The following is a 21,805-nucleotide window of genomic DNA, read 5'->3' as shown; positions in this document are numbered from 1 at the left end:
GTGTGTGCTGTATGTCGGTACGTGTGTGTCGACATGTATGAGGAAAATATTGGTGAGGAGGCGGAGCAAATTGCCTGTAATGGTGATGTCACTCTCTAGGGAGTCGACACCGGAATGGATGGCTTATTTATGGAAATTACGTGACAATGTCAACACGCTGCAAGCCGGTTGACGACATGAGAGAGCCGGCGAACAAATTAGTATCTGTCCAGGCATCTCAAACACCGTCAGGGGCTGTAAAATGCCCATTTACCTCAGTCGGTCGACACAGACACGGACACTGATTTCAGTGTCGACGGTGAAGAAACAAACGTATTTTCTTTTAGGGCCACACGTAAGGGCAATGAAGGAGGTGTTACATATTTCTGATACTCCAAGTACCACAAAAAAGGGTATTATGTGTGAGGTGAAAAAACTACCTGTAGTTTTTCCTGAATCAGATAAATTAAATGAAGTGTGTGATGATGCGTGGGTTTCCCCCGATAGAAAATTATTGGCGGTATACCCTTTCCCGCCAGAAGTTAAGGCGCGGTGGGAAACACCCCTCAGGGTGGATAAGGCGCTCACACGCTTATCAGAACAAGTGGCGGTACCATCTACGGATAGGGCCGTACTTAAGGAGCCAGCTGATAGGAGGCTGAAAAATATCCTAAAAAGTATACACACACATGCTGGTGTTATACTGCGACCAGCGATCGCCTCAGCCTGGATGTGCAGAGCTGAGGTGGCTTGGTCTGATTCCCTGACTAAAAATATTGATACCTTTGACAGGGACAGTATTTTATTGACTATAGAGCATTTAAAGGATGCATTTCTATATATGCGAGATGCGCAGAGGGATATTTGCACTCTGGCATCAAGAGTAAATGCGATGTCCATATCTGCAAGAAGATGTTTATGGACACGACAGTGGTCAGGTGATGCAGATTCCAAACGGCACAAAGATGTATTGCCGTATAAAGGGGAGGAGTTATTTGGGGCCGGTCCATGGGACCTGGTGGCCAGGGCAACTGCTGGAAAATCCACCGTTTTTTACCCTAAGTCACATCTCTGCAGAAAAAGACACCGTCTTTTCAGCCTCAGTCCTTTCGTCCCTATAAGAGTCATATCTGCCCAGGGATAGAGGAAAGGGAAGAAGACTGCAGCAGGCAGCCCATTCCCAGGAACAGAAGCCCTCCACCGCTTCTACCAAGTTCTCAGCATGACGCTGGGACCGTACAGGACCCCTGGATCCTACAAGTAGTATCCAAGGGGTACAGATTGGAATGTCGAGAGGTTTCCCCCCTCGCAGGTTCCTGTAGTCTGCTGTACCAATGTCTCCCTCCGACAGGGAGGCAGTATTGAAAACAATTCACAAGCTGTATTCCCAGCAGGTGATAATAAATTTACCCCTCCGACAACAAGGAAAGGGGTATTACTCCACACTATATGGTGGTACTGAAGGCTAGGTGAGACCTATTCTAAATCTGAAAAATTTGAACACTTACAAGGGTTCAAATCCAGATGGAGTCACTCAGAGCAGTGATAGCAAAGAACAAGGGGACTATATGGTGTCCCGGGACATCAGGGATGCTTACCTCCATGTCCCAAAATTTGCCTTTTCTCACCAAGGGTACCTCAGGTTCGTGGTACAGAACTGTCACTATCAGTTTCAAGACGATGCCGTTGGATTGTCCAAGGCACCCCGGGTCCTTACCAAGGTAATGACCGAAAGGAGGATTCGTCTTCAAAGAAAATGGACGACCTCCTGATAAGAACAAGGTCCAGAGAACAGTTGGAGGTCGGAGTAGCACTATCTCAAGTAGTTCTACGACAGCACGGGTGGATTCTAAATATTCCAAAACCGCAGTTGTTCCGACGACACGTCTGCTGGTCCTAGGGATGATTCTGGACACAGTCCAGGAAAAGGTGTTTCTCCCAGAGGAGAAAGCCAGGGAGTTATCCGAGCTAATCGGGATCCTCCTAAAACCAGGAAAAGTGTCAGTGCATCATTGCACAAGAGTCCTGGTAAAAATGGTGGCTTATTACGAAGCGCTTCCATTCGGCAGATTTCACGCAAGAACTCTTCAGTGGGATCTGCTGGACAAATGGTCCGGATCGCATCTTCAGATGCATCAGCGGATAACCCTATATCCAAGGACAAGGGTGTCTCTCCTGTGGTGATTACAGAGTGCTCATCTTCTAGAGGGCCGCAGATTCGGCATTCAGGATTGGATGCTCGTGACCACGGAGGCCAGCCTGAGAGGCTGGGGAGCAGTCACACAAGGAGTGTGATCAAGTCTGGAGAATTCTCTCCACATAAATATACTGGAGCTAAGAGCGAATTTATAATGCTCTAAGCTTAGCAAGACCTCTGCTTCAAGGTCAGCCGGTATTGATCCAGTGGGATAACATCACGGCAGTCGCCCACGTAAACAGAAAGGGCGGCACAAGAAGCAGGAGGGCAGTGGCAAAACTGCAAGGATTTTTCGCTAGGCGGAAAATCATGTGATAGCACTGTCAGCAGTGTTCATTCCGGGAGTGGACGACTGGGAAGCAGACTTCCTCAGCAGGCACGACCTCCACCCGGGAGAGTGGGAACTTCATCGGGAAGTTTTCCGCATGATTGTGAACCGTTGGGAAAGACCAAAGGTGGACATGATGGCGTCCCGCCCGAACAAAAAAAATGGGACAGGTATTGCGCCAGGTCACGAGACCTTCAGGCGATAGCTGTGGACGTCCTGGTAACACCGTGGGTGTAACAGTCGGTGTATGTGTTCCCTCCTCTGCTTCTCATAACCAAGGTATTGAGAATTATAAGACATAGAGGAGTAAGAACTATACTCGTGGCTCCGGATTGGCCAAGAGGGACTTGGTAACCGGAACTTCAAGAGATGCTCACAGAGGACTAATGGCCTCGGGAGCTAAGAAGGGATTTGCTTTCAGCAAGTACCATGTCTGTTCCAAGAGGAACCGTGGCATCGGCCTTTAAGAAAGGACCTGCTCCAGCAGGGACCTTGTCTGTTCCAAGACTTACCGCGACTGCGTTTGACGGCATGGCGGTTTGAACGCCGGATCCTAAGGGAAAAGGCATTCCGGAAGAGGTCATACCTACCCTGGTCAAAGCCAGGAAGGAGGTGACCGCACAACGTTATCACCACATGTGGTAAAAATATGTTGCGTGGGTGAGGCCAGGAGGGCCCCACGAAAAAATTTCAACTAGGTCGATTTCTGCACTTCCTGCAAACAGGAGTGTCTATGAGCCTCAAATTGGGGTCCATTAAGGTTCAAGTTTCGGCCCTATAGATTTTCTTCCAGAAAGAATTGGCTTCAGTTCCTGAAGTCCAGACGTTTGTCAAGGGAGTATTGCATATACAGCCCTTGTGTGCCTCCAGTGGCACCGTGGGATCTCAACGTAGTGTTGGGATTCCTCAAATCATATTGGTTTGAACCACTCAAATCTGTGGATTTGAAATATCTCACATGGAAAGTGACCATGCTGTTGGCCCTGGCCTCGGCCAGGCGATTGTCAAAATTGGCGGCTTTGTCTTACAAAAGCCCATATTTGATTTTCCATTCGGACAGGGCAGAACTGCGGACTCGTCCCCAGTTTCTTCCTAAGGTGGTGTCAGCGTTTCACCTGAAACAACCTATTGTGGTGCCTGCGGCTACTAGGGACTTGGAGGACTCCAAGTTGCTAGACGTTGTCAGGGCCCTGAAAATATATATATATATATAATTCCGGGACGGCTGGAGTCAGAAAGTCTGACTTGCTGTTTATATTGTAGGCACCCAAAAAGCTGGGTGCTCCTGCTTCTAAGCAGACTATTGCTCGTTGGATTTGTAGTACAATTCAGCTTGCACATTCTGTGGCAGGCCTGCCACAGCCAAAATCTGTAAATGCCCATTCCACAAGGAAGGTGGGCTCATCTTGGGCGGCTGCCCGAGGGGTCTCGGCTTTACAACTTGGCCGAGCAGCTACTTGGTCAGGGGCAAACACGTTTGCTAAATTCTACAAATTTGATACCCTGGCTGAGGAGGACCTGGAGTTCTCTCATTCGGTGCTGCAGAGTCATCCGCACTCTCCCGCCCGTTTGGGAGCTTTGGTATAATCCCCATGGTCCTGACGGAGTCCCCAGCATCCACTAGGACGTTAGAGAAAATAAGATTTTACTTACCGATAAATCTATTTCTCATAGTCCGTAGTGGATGCTGGGCGCCCATCCCAAGTGCGGAGTGTCTGCATTACTTGTACATAGTTTTTGTTACAAAAAAAAAAAAATCGGGTTATTATTGTTGTGAGCCATCTTTTTTAGAGGCTACTTCATTGTTATCATACTGTTAACTGGGTTCAAATCACAAGTTGTACGGTGTGATTGGTGTGGCTGGTATGAGTCTTACCCGGGATTCAAGATCCTTCCTTATTGTGTACGCTCGTCCGGGCACAGTACCTAACTGAGGCTTGGAGGAGGGTCATAGGGGGAGGAGCCAGTACACACCATGTGATCCTAAAAGCTTGCTTTTGTGCCCTGTCTCCTGCGGAGCCGCTATCCCCCTGGTCCTGACGGAGTCCCCAGCATCCACTACGGACTATGAGAAATAGATTTATCGGTAAGTAAAATCTTATTTTAGGATGGCTGATTATAATATATGTTCCTGTTATCAGTATCTCAGATAGAAACTGTTTAGTAAGATGTTTGGGGTATTGTGTACATAAGTAGGGGAAAGGGTACAGTTGTCTAGAATAACATAAATTATGTTATCCTGAATGACTACTGCACCCAGCGTGGAGGACTCACGAAGACCGAAGGAGGAGGAGCTGAGACATGCGCACAAGCTGAAGAGATGCAAGGGAGCAAGCCGCAGGACCAGGAGAGGACCAACGCCAGGGAGGAGCTGCCTGTGCCTGTCACCAGAGCAACCAGAGCCGTCCGCGCTGAGTGGAGAAGACGCCGCAGAAGAGGAGGAGTCCAGCCAGCCTCAGGACCGGGGAAGGACATCCAACCTTCAGTGGAGCGGGACCCTGCAGCAAAGGAGGAGACTGACCAGCAACGGGATCACCGGCATCGCGGAGGACACCCGCTTACCGGAGCAAGGACCCACAGAAGACCCTGGCTGGCTTAAAGAAGATGGTGCAGAACAACGGGGAGGACGGCGCACTTCAGGATCCTGCATCAGGAGAGAAGATCCCCCTACATAGCGCAGCAGACCACACTGAAAAGGGTGCATCCCCGGTGCGGTGCTCTGCATCCCAGGTGGCGCCGAAGACGTTGAGTGTCGGAGGTGGCAGAAGCGCGGCAGCTTGGGGTGAGAAACCGCTGCAAACCTTCCGCTGCTAAACTCTGCAAATAGTAAATTAAGGGGGTAGGCTCCCCTCACCACAGTGCCCCACAGGATTAGTTAATTAAGGGCCCCACAGGATTAGTTAATTGAGGGGGGTAGGATCCCCTCACTCTATAATGTGAATTTCGGCTCATACCGTGTGCTATAATGTGAATTTCGGCTCATACCGTGTGCTTTAGGGGTATATTCAATTGAAGTCGAAAACTGCCGTCTGTAGAAAAGACAGCAGTTTTTGACTTTTTAAGGTCGAATCGTGATTCGACCTATTCAATATGTTCGCCAATTCGGTGAATTTGACTTGTCAAAAAGCACGTGGATCGGCAGAATAGCTGCCGATCCACGTGCTTACAGCCCCCTTTTCAACCATCTCAGTCAGACATCAAAAGATGTTTGACTGAGATGCGGACCCAGAGGAGGAAAGGGGGGAGAGCCGCAGGGAGACGGGGGACTGCCACGGGCAGCCAGAGGAGATCAGCGCTACAGCAGGATGTCACACAGCCGTGCTGCTCACAGCAGCGTCCACCCAGCTCCAACAAGCTTGCTGGAGCCGGGTGGACACTGCCGTGAGGTCGGGCGGCTGTGTGACATCCTTCTGCAGCGCTACTGTAGCACTGACATCCTCTGGCTGCCGGCGGCTGTCCCCCGTGGCTCCCCTCCCCCCCTCCTCTCCTCCTCCTGGGTCACTCATCTCAATTCCACATGAAAAAGTCGAATTGAGATGAGATTTGAATAGGGGTTGTCAGATTCATTCCGACAAATGCATGTCGGAATGGATCTGATTTCATTTGAATATACCCCATAATGTGAATTTTGGCTCATACCGTGTGCTGTAATGTGAAAGGGGCACCAGTACTAGATAGTATAAGGAGACCTACTACATTAAAGGCCACGCCCCTTTTGAGTGGCCACGCCCCCTTTTCCGGAGCGCGCCTTAGGCGCGCGCATAATTGCAACCTTCACTATTTCTCCTTCATCCACTAGGGGCCACTGGAGTGTAGTTACAATGGGGAGATAGTAGGTGGTATTGGTAGCTGGCACTTTAAAAATTCTCACACAGTGGCTAGCTCCTCCCCTACTATCTCCCCTCCAAGCCAGTCTTAGTTAAGTGCCCGAGGTAGCTGGTTCACTTGGGTTTAGCTGAAGAATTTTCTTCTTTTTTCTTTATTATTTTATTTTTCTTACACACACTCACAGACTGGCAGCTCTGCCACTGCCAGTCTGCACCGTGGGAGCTGCCGGCGGGGTCCCATCGCAGCTGCGTGCGGCTAGGGATGGGCCCCGGCTGAGGGAGACACTGAGCTCTCCTGAGTTGGCGGACACCGCTGCGTGCGGCGCGTGTCGCGGCCACTCCATCCAGCAGAAGATTCCGGCAGCATGGCAGCGGTGAGTATCAAAAATGGTCGGACACCGCTGCGTGCGGCTTGTGTCGGGACCACCCCACCACAGAAGATTCCGGCTGGACGCCGCTGCGTGCGGCGTGTGTCGGGGCCGATCCACCAAGAACACAGTGGTGAGTGAAGTATACTTTATTTGTGGTGGCTATGTATGTTTTTAGAGCAATCTGTTTATTGTTGTACAACCCACTCCAGAAGGGCTCTCTGGGGCTGTAATGTACTTTATTGTATCCTTACCTGTCCTCCTCATGGAGAAACAGACAGGATGATTGGGGGAGGCTGAGTATGTGTTTATACAACCCTGACTGAAAAACGGGTGTGTGTCATTCTGATAACCCTCTGCTCCCCCAGCTCCCCGCACCCCCCGCACCCACTCAGCGCGACTCACAGAGCCGGCACAGGGATCCCGCTCGAGCGCAAAGCAATGTTTAAATTTGGCGCCTTGTACGGAGGGGGCGGAGCTAAGTCCCGCTCTGTAGAGCGAGCTCAGCGCTCCCTGCTCCCAGGCGGCGACTCGCGCTCTGTTCAGCGCAACACTCCCCGGCGGCGGCTAGCAGATACAGGGCTCTACTAGCGCTGTATAGCGGGCTCAGCGCTCAGCGCTCCCCGGCGGTGACTCGCAGGCCCAGCGGAGGGTACAGCTCGCTTCCCGCTTAGTTTTGCAATAAGGCGCCATAGCCGGGGGGCGGAGCTAACTCCTGCTCTGTACAGCGGGCTCAGCATTCTCCGCTCCCCGGCCACTGTTATAGTGTAATAGGCATTTATGTGAGTTTAATGCACATGGTGCTGAGGAGAATGTGATATAGTCAGAGTGGCTCAGCACTAATCCAGTTATCCACTATATAGATTTTATCGCATAGCCCAGAGGAGTTTCACTCTGGCGGCCATTTCCTCCCTGCACAGACCTGGCTTCATATTTGCAGTGTCTCCTATAGCCCAGTGGGCTAATCTTGCATACTCAGAGACAAATACAAATAAAGTCCCAGGTATATTAACAGTTAACCCGCTTTACTCAGCGGGCTCCCAGGTCTCCCCGTCGCTAGGCAACAGCTCTGGGATTTGTAACTTTTCGATACTTCAGGCTGCTGAAATATAGATACATTCCTCCTGCAGTAGAGTCCTCTACCCAGCATTTTCCTACTTGCAAATCAGGGAACCTGCTCTATTACAGTAGCTGGGACTCAGCTCAATAATAATTAAAAGGATCTACTGTGCAGTATTTATTTACCTACGGTGTGTGGGTATATATACATATATAGTTATGTTTGTGCATGTATATATATAGATATATATATTTAAGTGCGTGTAGGTATGTATATAGATAAATCCATAAAATACCAGATATAGGGGATAAAAGCCTACGGCCACACCACCCTGAACACGCCCGATCTCGTCTGATCTCGGAAACTAAGCAGGGTCAGGCCCGGTTAGTACTTGGATGGGAGACCGCCTGGGAATACCAGGTGCTGTAGGCTACTTCCGCAATGTTTTCTAATAACAACATCTTGCACATAACATTTTCCCCCATCTTTCTCACAGGCTGGTCACCATTTTGAAAAGCCAGCGGAACCTCAGAGAAACATCTGGTGCACCTTAATTAGCGGTACACTAAATACAGGGCGGGGTGTTGCCTTCCCTTTATTATTCCTTGTTGTCACTAGTTACTAATGCTATTTGTAATTGTGGAATGCGTGTAAGGCATCAGACAAATAGCGCTGCGGCTCAGTACGCTAGTAGCGGGTATCTGAACAGGGGTTTGAATCCAAACAAAACTTTAAGGAGAACTCCTATAGCCTAGGGCTAAGACTCCTGTCCCACAGCGCAGCGTTGCTGGTTCAGGTCTCCGCTGCTCCAGAAAGTTTATTTTAATCGTATCGGTCACTACACATTATAGTGCAGACCTTACGTAGGGCTCTGTTTATTTAACCCACCTTTTCTCCTTTCGTTTGTCTCTCCTGGGATAGTCGAAGAATTCCCTCTTAGGTGTGAAGTATGCGGCGGAGCCATCTGCTTCGCCCTCCACGCACCTGCACACCCCTGTTTGATCAATGATGCAGGTAATGTCACTATTAACCAGACAATAGCTCATCAGGTAAGCCCTTGGACTTTGGTTTCCAAGGTCACAGGATCAAATCACAGCGGGACCAAACACACCTTTCCAAAAAGAAACTTTGCTAACATTCCATGCATTACTGATGTCTGTTTTCTGTGGATCTGAACCAGTGTCTCAGAATATACAGGTACATAATACAGCAGTTCATCTGATACTGCAGGTAAAGGAGGAGGACACGTCAAGTCCATCAGGGTTCCACGCCATTGACGAAAATGACAGCGACTGGTTCAGTTTCGGATGAGCTGGGCAGGCTCCGGTAGGCGGCCGACAGACACCCGAATACACAATATCAGGTATCAAACAGGGTTCGTTTTCCTATCTTTTCCCCGCAGATGGCAGGAGATGGTATCAGAACCTCTCTAGGGTATACACCTCGGTGTATCGCCGGTCCATCAAGCCGCCGTTTTCCTGAGGCAACCTTGCTCAGGGATCCATCGACATATGCGGCAGCATGGTTCTACCGTATCCGGAGCAGGTAGGTTGGGGAACAATTGTCCTCTAGGTTACAGGATGCTTCGCATCAGGATCAATTGATACTTTGATACAGGTCAGAATCACGATTCTGCTTTATGTTCCTTGGAGGTCTCCATGTCTACAGACTCGGACCCTGCATCTTCGCTTGGGCTGTCTTAACCCGACGACCTCTGGGGCTGCGACAGTGACAAGTAAACATGAAATCCTACGGGGCAGATGGTTCTGGGGAAGGAACTTTCTGCAGGATTTCTTGAACCAATGGAGGTAGGTCCACTTTGATTTCTCCTACTACTGCCCCAGCTCCAAGACAGACCTTTACTGGTCTTCCCTTTAGATTGTTTCGTGCCCTTTCAGGTTTTTGACTCCACACGGGTGATATCTTCGTCGCCAGGGGTTCTCAGGGTAAAAAGGCTGAAGCAGAGGTTCAACATCCTCAGTCCAGTCTGATTTTATGTCATCCTATACACCCATTACACCTGCAGGGTCCCAGGGTAGGCGCAGGTCGATGGGAGAAGGCTTGGGCGGTTACAACCGTCTCAGGAGTCCCTCGGCATGGGTCGGCTGATTTACGATGACAAGAGAGTCATACTGCAGGCTGCGCTCCATAGGTTTCTAACCGCAAAGGGTGTTGATCCCTGTTTTACACATATCATTTGAATTAGGACAGTTCTCAGGCCTTTGTTTTCTTTTCACGTTCCGAAGCCAAGTGGCTCGGACAGGCCTATTCTGGCCTTACAATCCTTTTAGTCTGTGATTGCTAGTTTAAACAAGAAAGGGAGTTTTACGTGTCCCTTGTCTTCAGAGATGCCTGTTTACTGATTTCCGTTGGACAGGCTTTTCTCAGATTCCCCCTTAACAGGATTCTCATTTTCACTGTAAGTCCTTTACTCTTCTCTCTTCCGCTCCCACAGAGTTTAGGAAGATAACAGAATAACTCTTTTTCAAGGGCAGTGGGTGACGTTGGTTCCCTAATGGGACAATTTACTGCTACTATCCCACTCTGTACATTAGGTGGCTTCTGAATATCCGGAGGATCCACGAGCTTCTGATTCGACACAGATCCAATTTATGCTCCGCATAGACGTTTCTCAACACGGTCCGTCAGAGGTTTTTTCATTCCTCGGCACCAGAGACTCTATTTCTTCAGTCAAGTTGCGACGTAATGAGTGGTCGCCTCCATTCCTCTCGGAACGGGGGACAACAATCTTGTTTCCAGATCAAGCCACCAGGTCAGACTCCTGGGTGAGGGAACATGCCCCGGAGTTTTGTCAGCTGGTCCGCTGTGGGCGGAGATTTCGGATCGACCTCAGGGCGTTCTGACTGACTCTTTAACCCTTTATTACTCTCGGACGGCAGTAGCCGTGGAGGCCCTCAGGGCTCCGGGGAGTTTTCTGGTTATTCTATCCTGCCTCCTTTTCTATTTCTACTTCATGTTCAGTAACACAGGAGGGGATTATGCGTGCTAGTCCTCTCGGTGGCGCTGGTTGGGCCACGCATGACTTGAAGATACAGATACGCCTGTTGTCAGTAGAGGAGCCTTGGCTCCTACCTCGACGGGACTGTCTACTTCAACAGGCTCCTTTTTTTTTTCTCCTTGTTCAATTTTACACTGGTTTCGGTTACCCGTGTGACTGTTCACGAGACCTCAGAAGGGAGGAGTTCCCTAGTTCGGTTAGGCCTACTGGGCTCCGATTTCAGAAGTCTATTACCTCTTCTCGCTTTTGCCACTTTGGGAAAACTTTATGGAACATAATGAAGATAAAAGGGGGTTTTTCCCCCTTCTTCCAGTTACCATTCATCTTTGGTTTCTCTGGGAGGTTTTTTGCTCCGCTGCGCTTCAAACCACACTGACCGGAATTTTAGGTCTCTGCCTTTTTCGCTTTTCTTCCAAATGAGATTAGCCTAGCGGCCGTAAGTTCGGCCTCTTGTTCAGGGAGTACTCTATTGGCAACTCCCCGGGCTCGGCTTCGGCCTCAGCGGTCGTTTCTTCCAGAGGGGAGGTCCATTTTTCATATAAATCTGACACTAGTGGTTTTCAATCCTCTCTGAATGTTGTCAGGGCTCGTCAACTCTCTCTACAGAGGTCTCAGGCTATTCGATGAAGTGTTTTTTCTTCTTTGCTCTGGACGATGCTCCCGTACTAAATAGCCGGGGCCCCAGCATATGCTGGACAGTTGGATACATCTGATCATCAGACAGTCTTCTTGGCGGTTACTAGGGAACCTCCGTTTTCCAATTCAGCGCGCTTTACGCGCATTGTAAGACCTTCGTGGGCAGCCGCCCGCGGGGTCTCCATGAATATTTTGTCGGGCGGCTACTTGGTCAAACCGACATTCGTTTTGTCAAATTCTACAAGTTTGACACTTTTACGGCCTCTGCATCACTGTTTGGCCGAGCAGTTTTTACAGGACTCTCAGCGCTTTCCCACCCGTTTTTTGGGAGCTCTGGGACGTCCCCATTGTAACTACACTCCAGTGGCCCCTAGTGGATGAAGGAGAAATCAGGATTTTGGTACTTACCGATAAATCCCTTTCTCCGATTCCACAGGGGCCACTGGACGCCCGCCCAGCGCTGTTTCTCCTGATTTTTGTTTGATTAACGATTGCAGATCACCATATGACTGCTTGTTGGGTTCAGGCTAGCCTGGTTTTTTGTCAGGTTCTGTTCCAGGTTTAGTTTGTGTTCGCCTGGTTTACAGGGCGTCGTTAACCTCCTCTACCTTACGGTTTGTTTATTACAGCTCTCCTCGGGCACAGTTTAACGTAGACTGGCTTGGAGGGGAGATAGTAGGGGAGGAGCTAGCCACTGTGTGAGAATTTTTAAAGTGCCAGCTACCAATACCACCTACTATCTCCCCATTGTAACTACACTCCAGTGGCCCCTGTGGAATCGGAGAAAGGGATTTATCGGTAAGTACCAAAATCCTGATTTCATTCCCTCTTCAAAAATTCCTCTTCGACCACTGCACCTACATCTGTACATACACACCCTCATATCTTTATATACAGTGACACCGGTGGTGTGGGCACATACTTTCCTTTTTCGTTTTGTTTTTGGGGAGGGGAGGGGGGGGCGCCATTTTTGATCTTGCCCTGGGCTCCAAAAACCCTAGCTACGCCTCCGAGCAATATCTTTTGGGAAGTTTTGCAAGTATTGAAACTAACATTGCTGTCTGCAATATGGGGTTTCTTGTTTGAAATATATATTCACTGTGATATTTCTTTTCTTCTCACACAATATTAACGATAAATACAATATGCAATAAATTCCAAATGCAATTCAACCTTGTATGAATTCATCCCTAAATTATGATTTCGGTGTATCCAATGTTATTTTATTGTGAACCCCGGGTTGTCTGCATCTTGTAGGCACTTAGAACAAAGAAAAATAACTCTGCGCTTAGAAACACTTTATGGATTTATATACGTGTGGTCTGTCATGTAGAATAAATAACTTAGTGAGACTTTGTATATTGATACTTTTTATCTAAGACTGTTAACATGTAACATTTATCACAACATACAAGTATTAGTAATTTAGTAGCTATTATACATAAAAGATCTAGTTAATGGTAAATGAGTGATTAAAAGCTTGTAAATCAGCACTAAAAGTTACACTTTGTATAAAGGTGTAATTGAATATTTATAGACACATCATAACAAGGTGTAAAACGTTACTCTCCTATTTGGTATTTATATATAGTTGCACTGGCGTCCCAGTGTATTACTAAAATGAATGTCCTGCAACAGATTCACACTAATTACAGTCTCATGAAGACAGCATTTGCTTGAATATAATTACCCCCGTGTTGGTTCCTGACGGTTCCGTTTAGCAATATTACACGTGGTATACTTGCTGCTTCATAGTGCTGTACAGAACAGCCCCGCTGGGAGATGAATGTGTCCCCACTCTCCCGTCGATGCTGCCCGCTGTTACACTCTACGGCTTGTTAATTGTGTAATGATATGCGGTCCTCACGGCGGAGGTCAGCCCAGACTCGCCTGGCATACAGCAACAAGTCCCTGTGGTGGTTAATGCTGATACGGTTTGGTGGGATCTTGTGCATTCACCCGTGATGTTACTCAGTGATCCAGACCTTTGTAGCAGAGGACGCAGGGTTCAGCTGAGAATAGCCGGGTGTAATTACAGCGGTGTGCGGGAGCTGTTCGAAGTGGCGGTGAATACCAGTTGGAGAGTAACTTCAAAAAAGTGGGCGTCAATGCGTTTCGTCTCCTAGCAACCGGAGACGGATCTTGAGGAAGTCTCCGGTTGCTAGGAGATGAAACGCGTTGACGCCCACTTTTTTGAAGTTACTCTCCAACTGGTATTCACCGCCACTTCGAACAGCTCCCGCACACCGCTGTAATTACACCCGGCTATTCTCTGCTGAACCCTGCGTCCTCTGCTACAAAGGTCCGGATCACCAAGTAACATCACGGGTGAATGCACAAGATCCCACCAAACATCATCGGCATTAACCACCACAGGGACTTGTTGCTGTATGCCGGGTGATTCTGGGCTGACCTCCGCCGTGAGGACCGCATATCATTACACAATTAACAAGCCGTAGAGTGTAACAGCGGGCAGCATCGATGGGAGAGTGGGGACACATTCATCTCCCAGCGCGGGGCTGTTCTGTACAGCGCTATTAAGCAGCAAGTATACCACGTGTAATATTGCTAAACGGAACCGTCAGGAACCAACACGGGGGTAATTATATTCAAGCAAATGCTGTCTTCATGAGACTGTAATTAGTGTGAATCTGTTGCAGGCAGTGCCGTAACTAGGCATTTTAGCGCTGTGTGCAAGAACTGACATTGCCCCCCCCCCCTTGTACAAGATAGGCGCGCAAAAAATATATAGGGGTGTGGCTTCACGGGAAGGGGCGTGGCAACAAAATAATAGCAATTCATACTACGGTGCACAGTAGTCTCCATTATTCAAATTACGCTGCACAGTAGCGCCACTACACCAGGTAGAGCCCCTTTTATACATTACAGCAGACAGCATCCCCCTTTTTACACATTGCGGCAGCCAGTCCCCCTTTTTACACATTGCGGCAGCCAGGACCCCTTTTTACACATTACGGCAGCCAGTCCCCCTTTTTACACATTGCGGCAGCCAGGACCCCTTTTTACACATTACGGCAGCCAGTCTCCCTTTTTACACATTGCGGCAGCCAGGACCCCTTTTTACACATTGCGGCAGTCAGGACCCCTTTTTACACATTACGGCAGCCAGTCCCCCTTTTTACACATTGCGACAGCCGGGACCACTTTTTACGCATTGCGGCAGACGGGACCCCTTTTTACGCATTGCGGCAGACGGGACCCCTTTTTACGCATTGCGGCAGCCGGGACCCCTTTTTACGCATTGCGGCAGCCGGGACCCCTTTTTACACATTGCGGCAGACGGGACCCCTTTTTACACATTGCGGCAGACGGGACCCCTTTTTACACATTGCGGCAGACGGGACCCCTTTTTACACATTGCAGCAGATGGGACCCCTTTTTACACATTGCAGCAGATGGGACCCATTTTTACACATTGCAGGAGAGAGAGAGAGAGAGAGACATACTTACCTTCTCCCCGCTGACAGGCTCCTCGTGCAGCTCCCTCTCGGTGCAGTGTGAAGTCAGTTGAGAAGGAGGAGGAGGGAGGGGGAGCAGAGAGCCGCAGCAGCGCTATTTGATTGGTAGTAAGCGCTGCTGCAGCATCCCCCTCTCCTTCTGTATTGGCTGCCCGGCGCTGCTGTGGATGCTGGGATGCATCCACAGCAGCACCAGGCAGCCAATACAGAAGGAGAGGGGGATGCTGCAGCAGCGCTTACTACCAATCAAATAGCGCTGCTGCGGCTCTCTGCTCCCCCTCCCTCCTCCTCCGCTGCCCGGCGCTCCTGTCTTCTCTCCTCCAGCACGGCGCAGTTCAGAGGCGGCATGTAATGAGTCAATTTGACTCATTACATGCCGCTGGCCGTGCGCCCCCAGGGCAACTGCGCTGTGTGCCAAGCCCCCTTGGCACACACGTAGTTACGGCCCTGGTTGCAGGACATTCATTTTAGTAATACACTGGGACGCCAGTGCAACTATATATAAATACCAAATAGGAGAGTAACATTTTACACCTTGTTATGATGTGTCTATAAATATTCAATTATACCTTTATACAAAGTGTAACTTTTAGTGCTGATTTACAAGCTTTTAATCACTCATTTACTATTTACTAGATCTTTTATGTATAATAGCTACTAAATTACTAATACTTGTATGTTGTGATAAATGTTACATATTAACAATCTTTGATAAAAAGTATCAATATACAAAGTCTCACTGAGTTATTTATTCTACATGACAGACCACACGTATATAAATCCATAAAGTGTTTCTAAGCGCAGAGTTATTTTTCATTGTTCTAATTGCTTTTGTTGTGCAGCTTAGCAAGCTGTTTTACTCAGCAGCTTTAAAGAGACGCTGGTTTTAATGAAACATAACTAATCAGCGCCGGTTTGTGAAATTTGAGACTGTTGTCTCGAATTATCCGTTTTTTTCCTATCTTGTAGACACTAACTATATTTATTGTATGTGTTGTTTTCCATACCATTACAGCATTAACAGACTCATTACTGACACCAGATAGTCTAATTAAAGAAATGTGTTTAACTACAGAAAGATTACTAACGATTCTTACCTTTAACAGCAGCAGCAGCATACTATGGATGAGTGCACACCAGTACAGATAAGAGGACCCTGCTGTGTGTGATCATGTGCTGCTGTCTCTCTCTCCTGTCAAGGGTTCCCACAAGGGAGGATAATGAGAGTTGTCAGCAGTGACTACTCAGCAGCTACAGCAAATCACTGTTTTTGCAAACAAACTCCTTAGTGTCACTGTCACCCCTGACATAAGCTAAACAATCTGGGAGATTTGACCTACAAAGCAGGGCAGCAGATTTATGACTGAAGCAGGAGCCTGAGGTAGGGGAGTGCAAAATTGAGTGGTGGAATCTTGAGGTTCCCCGTACAGTAAAATTCCCAGTCACAGGTGAGCAGAGTGCGGTCTGTAACAGGTATAGGTAGCCAGGAGCTGACAACGGTCATGTATTGTGAGTTATTTGATCAGATATTAATTCAGGGAATCAGTAGAGACTGACAGTCCCATATTATGTATGTTTCTTATCACACCATTTTCTTCCCAGAGCTGTCATCTGCCCAATTCTCCCCCTACTCAGAAAGCAATGAGTCTGTGGTCACTCAGAATAGATGCTACAACTAAGACGGTATCAGGATGATAGGTCAACAGGCCTCTGTTTGATGGGTTCAAAGGGTCGACATGACAATAGTTAAAAATTTGAAGGGGATTCAGTTTTTTTTCAACTTTTGCTTAATTTACAATCCATGTCACAAATGATTACCTGTAGTAAGCCGGAAGCATGGCGGGTGAAGCGTTTCTACTATGGTTAAACAATGAACATAACCCCTTAAAAAAAGTGTCAAGCATTTTTGTGTCCACCTTTTTACCTGTCAACCTTATATACCGTCTACCTTTAACCTGTTGACCTTTTGACCAGTTGACCTTATACCTATTGGCTGTCAGTTTAATTACTGTAGATCTTTTAATACAGACTCACTGACACGCTGGAGATGGGGGTGTTTTTGCCACCACTCCCCATTACCTCCCACGAAACGGCCACTTCTTGTCATTCACTTGCGATTGAATACTCACTATGAGCGTAATCACACATTGCGCGTTTGCCCTGCCGCAGTGGCATAGCATACAACAAAGGATCAGGGTCACTATCTATGGGATTTCCACATTTGATTTTACATTTTCAAAATCCTCCTCTCCCAGTCCATTATCCATTGGATTCCCTGCACTGGGATGTGTATATGTAACTGGTGTGGTCCTCTTCAGGAGAGATTTTTGAATGATTATATGCCCTTGGTGATGGGATCAGAAGGTCCCTTCTGTATTATTACAATATTTATTCTAAGCCCTATGGCCTTCTCTGGTATATTTGCTTCCCCTCCCCCTCTCATAGCAGCTGTTCCTGCTCCCTCCTTACCTCGTTTTCTTTTTGCTTTTCCTCTCTCTCCACTTACTCATCATCCCTACTTGTTACTATGGTTTTTACACATTCCCTGGTGTGTCCTGTCATTTCCATGACCTCACCCTAGGTTTTCTCCTTAGGGATCTTTGTGGCTTTGGTCATTCATCGAGGCATCAACCCCTCGGCAATACCTCTCCCTTGCCATGATTTTACTGTTATGGTTTTATTCACCCTTACTCCGCTCTCACATTGGCAATCTTCCAGTTGTCCTCCAATTCTACTGCAGTTTGGTCATTTTTAGTATCCATGTGCTGCTCACCTTGCCCCTGGTCTCTCAGTGCTCTTCTCAATATGATCTTCCACTACACTTAGTGGTTAATTTAGGAAACATTGGGTTGTAAAAACCAGCACTACTGTTTGTGTTTATACCCAATATTTAAAAAGGCAATGCTTTTACTAGCTAGAGATGGGTAATAAAAGCATTGCCCTTTTAAATTTTGGGCATAGTCCTAAACATGATCAGAAGTGGCGGTTTTATAACCCAAAGCTTCTTAAATAAACCCCTTAGAGTCTAAAGGCTAAGGGCTAAACTCTCCCAATAAGATAACTATAGCACTGTAATTCTTTGTGACAAAATGCTGATATAATTTTATAACAGGTAACTCATTTTAAACATATTTACCCGTGCCTGCCTTCTAAATCTCTGCAATTCTTTTATTCTACCAGTTTTAAGAAACAAAAGCAGATCTCCATTCTAATCTGAACTTCTTTGTCCCTGAATTTGTTATCGCCTATCTGGACCCTGTTATGAAAGACCCTGGCATATGAGTGAGACCCCTAGAGCCTTCTACTGAAATCTTCTGCCAATAACCACAACATATTGTTCCCATGGAGTTTTATACACACCAGTACTTAGGCTGTCACCTGGACTTAAGCTCAGACAGTAGGGGCTCATTCAATACAAGGGTGACAGCAAGATATGGCTGGAGTAAATACACATACACTGGAAGAGTAGAGGTAGTCTGCAGAACCAGCATGAGCAGGGTTAATTGCAAGTCTGAGCATCAGGATTGGTAAAAAAAAACACAATTATCCACAACTGTAAAACGTGTAGTAACATATCTCCCAGCATGACCCTCTCCAGACAGAACGCTTTGCTCCTCAACTTCCCTCTTATGTATGATTGCCATCATCTTTGATTAAAACACCTTTCTTGTCCATTAACTTTTTTAATACAGGTGTTCGCAGTCATAAAATAAGATAAAAGTCCAGAAGCAGAGCGATTTGTCCCTCCTAGAAGAGTCATGTAGGGAGGTATGTAGTAATGGCAACAACTCAGAATCCACACAGTATGTAAATTGAATAGCTTTCAGCAATAATAACAGCATAAAGTCCAGCACAGAATACACCTGAATAGCAGGTGGTAATCACTGAGTAAGGATGGACACATATGGCTTTGCAGTTGATAATCAGCATGGATGGAAGTCACTGTGTAGAAATAGTAGTACTTGCAGTTACTAGATACAAAAATAAAATTCCACAAGAACGTAGTAACTGGAAACAGAAATGGCAGCATATGCAGGACAGGAGCCCAGGACGATACACATGGAATGAACCAGGCAGCAGCACTGAGGTATAAGCTATCACTGGCATTGGACATGCAGCACTACCTGGGTAATAACAAAGGTAAGAATCAATCAGCAGCTGTGGAGAGAACCAGCCTCTCTAATGAGATACTCACATCAACTGCGTGATGGCACGTACAACCAATCTCTGGCTGCCAAGTTAATCTAGCCCCAGAGTGCCCTGCACCACCCGGCATTGTGTTTGCTCAGCAACCGTTCGGACCAGTGGCCCATGCAGCAGAGTTACGCAGCTTCCCAGCTGCTTAGCAACAGCCATAACCCGTTGAAGTGATGAGTCATGCTGGTGACTCATAACAGACCCTCAAGGTAATTTCAAATAATTCTATCACATTCTTCTAGGTCATACAACTGCCACAGTTTATACCCCTAATGTGGGCCCAATTACCTTTCTGGCTTCCTTCTTTACCTACCTGACTAAGCTGACAAAGGGAAGACTCATTATTGGAGGATACTGTAATATAGTTCCAGTATGGCTAGATCCCCCAAGATTAAAATAGGTTCCTCCAACATCCCTCATTAAACACAATATTTTTGATGCTTGGAGTGTCCTATAGGAGTTCTATAGAACATACTTAAACACTCTTTGCTTCTTCATATTATCCTCCACTCATCAGAGCTGTATTTAGACCTCATGGGGCCCTAGGCAAGATACTGATTTTGGACCCCCCTTCCTCAAACAATTCATAGCACTATACTTTTGTTCCTAGTTGCGATTGGCATTGCAAGAGTAGCTTGGGACATGTGCAGTCTACTGATAATCGCTCAGTTGCAGGAACATCAGCATTGCATAGCAGTGTGAATGAGGCCCTAGGAAGTAGACTTAAAACCTGTGTCACATTTAAAGTAAACTGACCACCCACATACAGATGTAGCCACCTTTATCTTGACTGACTGAGGCATTTGTCCTGATTGAGCATACGCAGCGTACTGGTGCGTAGGGAGGCGCGCCTAGTCACAGAGAGGTGTATCTTATCGCAAGGAGGCAGACAGAGCGTTGGGCGTTACCTTTACATGTAATACCTGCGATCATCCACCAGATGTCGCTTTTTACAATCACCACTGCGCATGCGTGTGGTCTCCCATAAAATACAATACTGAAATATATAGTAAGGACTACTTTACTAGTGCGTCTCGTTACGCTGCATACAGTATATACAGCGTCTCATTATGCTGCATTATTTAATACAGTATATACAGTACAGACGCAAATAGTACAGCATATATGGTCCATTTACAGTACTTTAGGAATATGTAAGCGTCCAAGTCCCACAGACAAAGCAACATAAAACCAGTAGTGTACACTGACGCAAATGGACGTGTTAGAAGTTAATTATTGCCTAATGATATTAGGAATATTGTACAGTATGTTAGCATTCTAATTCCGTAGCCATTATGGCATAATCAAAACCAATGGATTTATTCATCTGTCTGCGGCAAAGTGGTGAAGTCTTCCACTTCCTATACTCAGAGTCCCGTGTTCGATTCCTAAAGTACAAATGCATGTTAGTTTTTTCCAGACACTTTATTATTATTTTTATTCACATAAACCAGGGCAAAGCTGCAGGAGCAGATGTACTGTTAAGGTTCTATGCACCATACGGTACACATACAATTCTGTAGCAGGGCAGACTCAATTGAAATGGCTACCGCCTGTGACTCCTTGCCCCATGGAGGCCTTCAGCTATGGAGCGAGTGACGGCATAGATTTTGCAGGCAACGGGGAAGTGCTGAAGGAGCATCAGAATCCCCTAGCTAACACAGGGGCAATAGGGATAAGCGAGGAATATGCACATTACGGTACACCGGACTTGATCGCATAGCACACTGGCAAAATGGCCGCTGCCCCTGAACCCCACCACGTGGCAGGCAGTGCTCTGATATGGAGTGAGAGATAGCATAAGTTTTGCAGGCTACGGGGCAATGCAGAAGGAGCATCACAATCCCCTAGCTAAAATACACAGGGGCGATAGGCATAAGCGAGGTCTATGCATATTACGGTACACCGGACTCTATCTCATAGCACACTGGCAGAATGGCCCCCCGCCCCTGAACCCCCACCACGTGGCAGGCAGCGCTCGGATATGGAGTGAGAGATGGCATAAGTTTTGCAGGCTACGGGGCAATGCCGAAGGAGCATCACAATCCCCTAGCTAAAATAACAGTACACAGAGGCAATGAGGTCCCATAGAATGATCAAATAATAAATGCTGTATAATGTACAGTATACAGACACAAAACAAGGAGTTTAAGCAACAGTGTGGTCTATTAAAGTTAGGGATGTGGTACAGTACAGTAAGTCTGCGGCCAAGTCCCCTTGCCATTAAGGCTTAATATAAAGCCAATGGCAAGGTATCACTGCTTACTGTACATTTAGACATGAGCTTCTGTACAGTATCTGTCATGAGGTGTTTTTTTCACTGACACTATTATTTTTTTCTATTGTAATATACAGAGCTGGCAAACTAGCCAAACGGGGAATAATCAGCTTCTGCTGAATAAAATGAGATGCTACACGCCTATATTCTGTGTGTGACTGCGGCTCTATGAAATGAAATATGAAAATTTAAATATGAAATGCATTACTAATGTGCGGCATTATGTGTATAAGGTGTACTACAATATTTTCTGGCGTAACAAAGAAAGGGCACTACTGCATGGTCTAATGCAGTGGTTCTCAAACTCGGTCCTCAGGACCCCACACAGTGCATGTTTTTCAGGTAAACCAGCAAGTGCACAGGTGTATTAATTACTCACTGACACATTTTAAAAGGTCCATACAGTAGGTGGAGCTAATTATTTCATTTGTGATTCT

At 47.1% G+C, this 21,805-nt stretch overlaps 1 non-coding gene across 1 annotated transcript; it reads left to right on the top strand.

Moving 5' to 3' along the window:
- Positions 1-8,072: 8,072 nt before the first annotated feature.
- On the top strand, positions 8,073-8,191 carry LOC134939147 (5S ribosomal RNA). The gene has a single exon (XR_010181386.1). It is a non-coding gene; the product is annotated as a 5S ribosomal RNA (ribosomal RNA).
- Positions 8,192-21,805: the final 13,614 nt, after the last annotated feature.

The sequence above is a fragment of the Pseudophryne corroboree genome, chromosome 6 (genome assembly GCF_028390025.1).
Source record: "Pseudophryne corroboree isolate aPseCor3 chromosome 6, aPseCor3.hap2, whole genome shotgun sequence".
Classification (NCBI taxonomy): domain Eukaryota; kingdom Metazoa; phylum Chordata; class Amphibia; order Anura; family Myobatrachidae; genus Pseudophryne; species Pseudophryne corroboree.
This window is presented reverse-complemented; position numbering and strand designations above follow the sequence as displayed.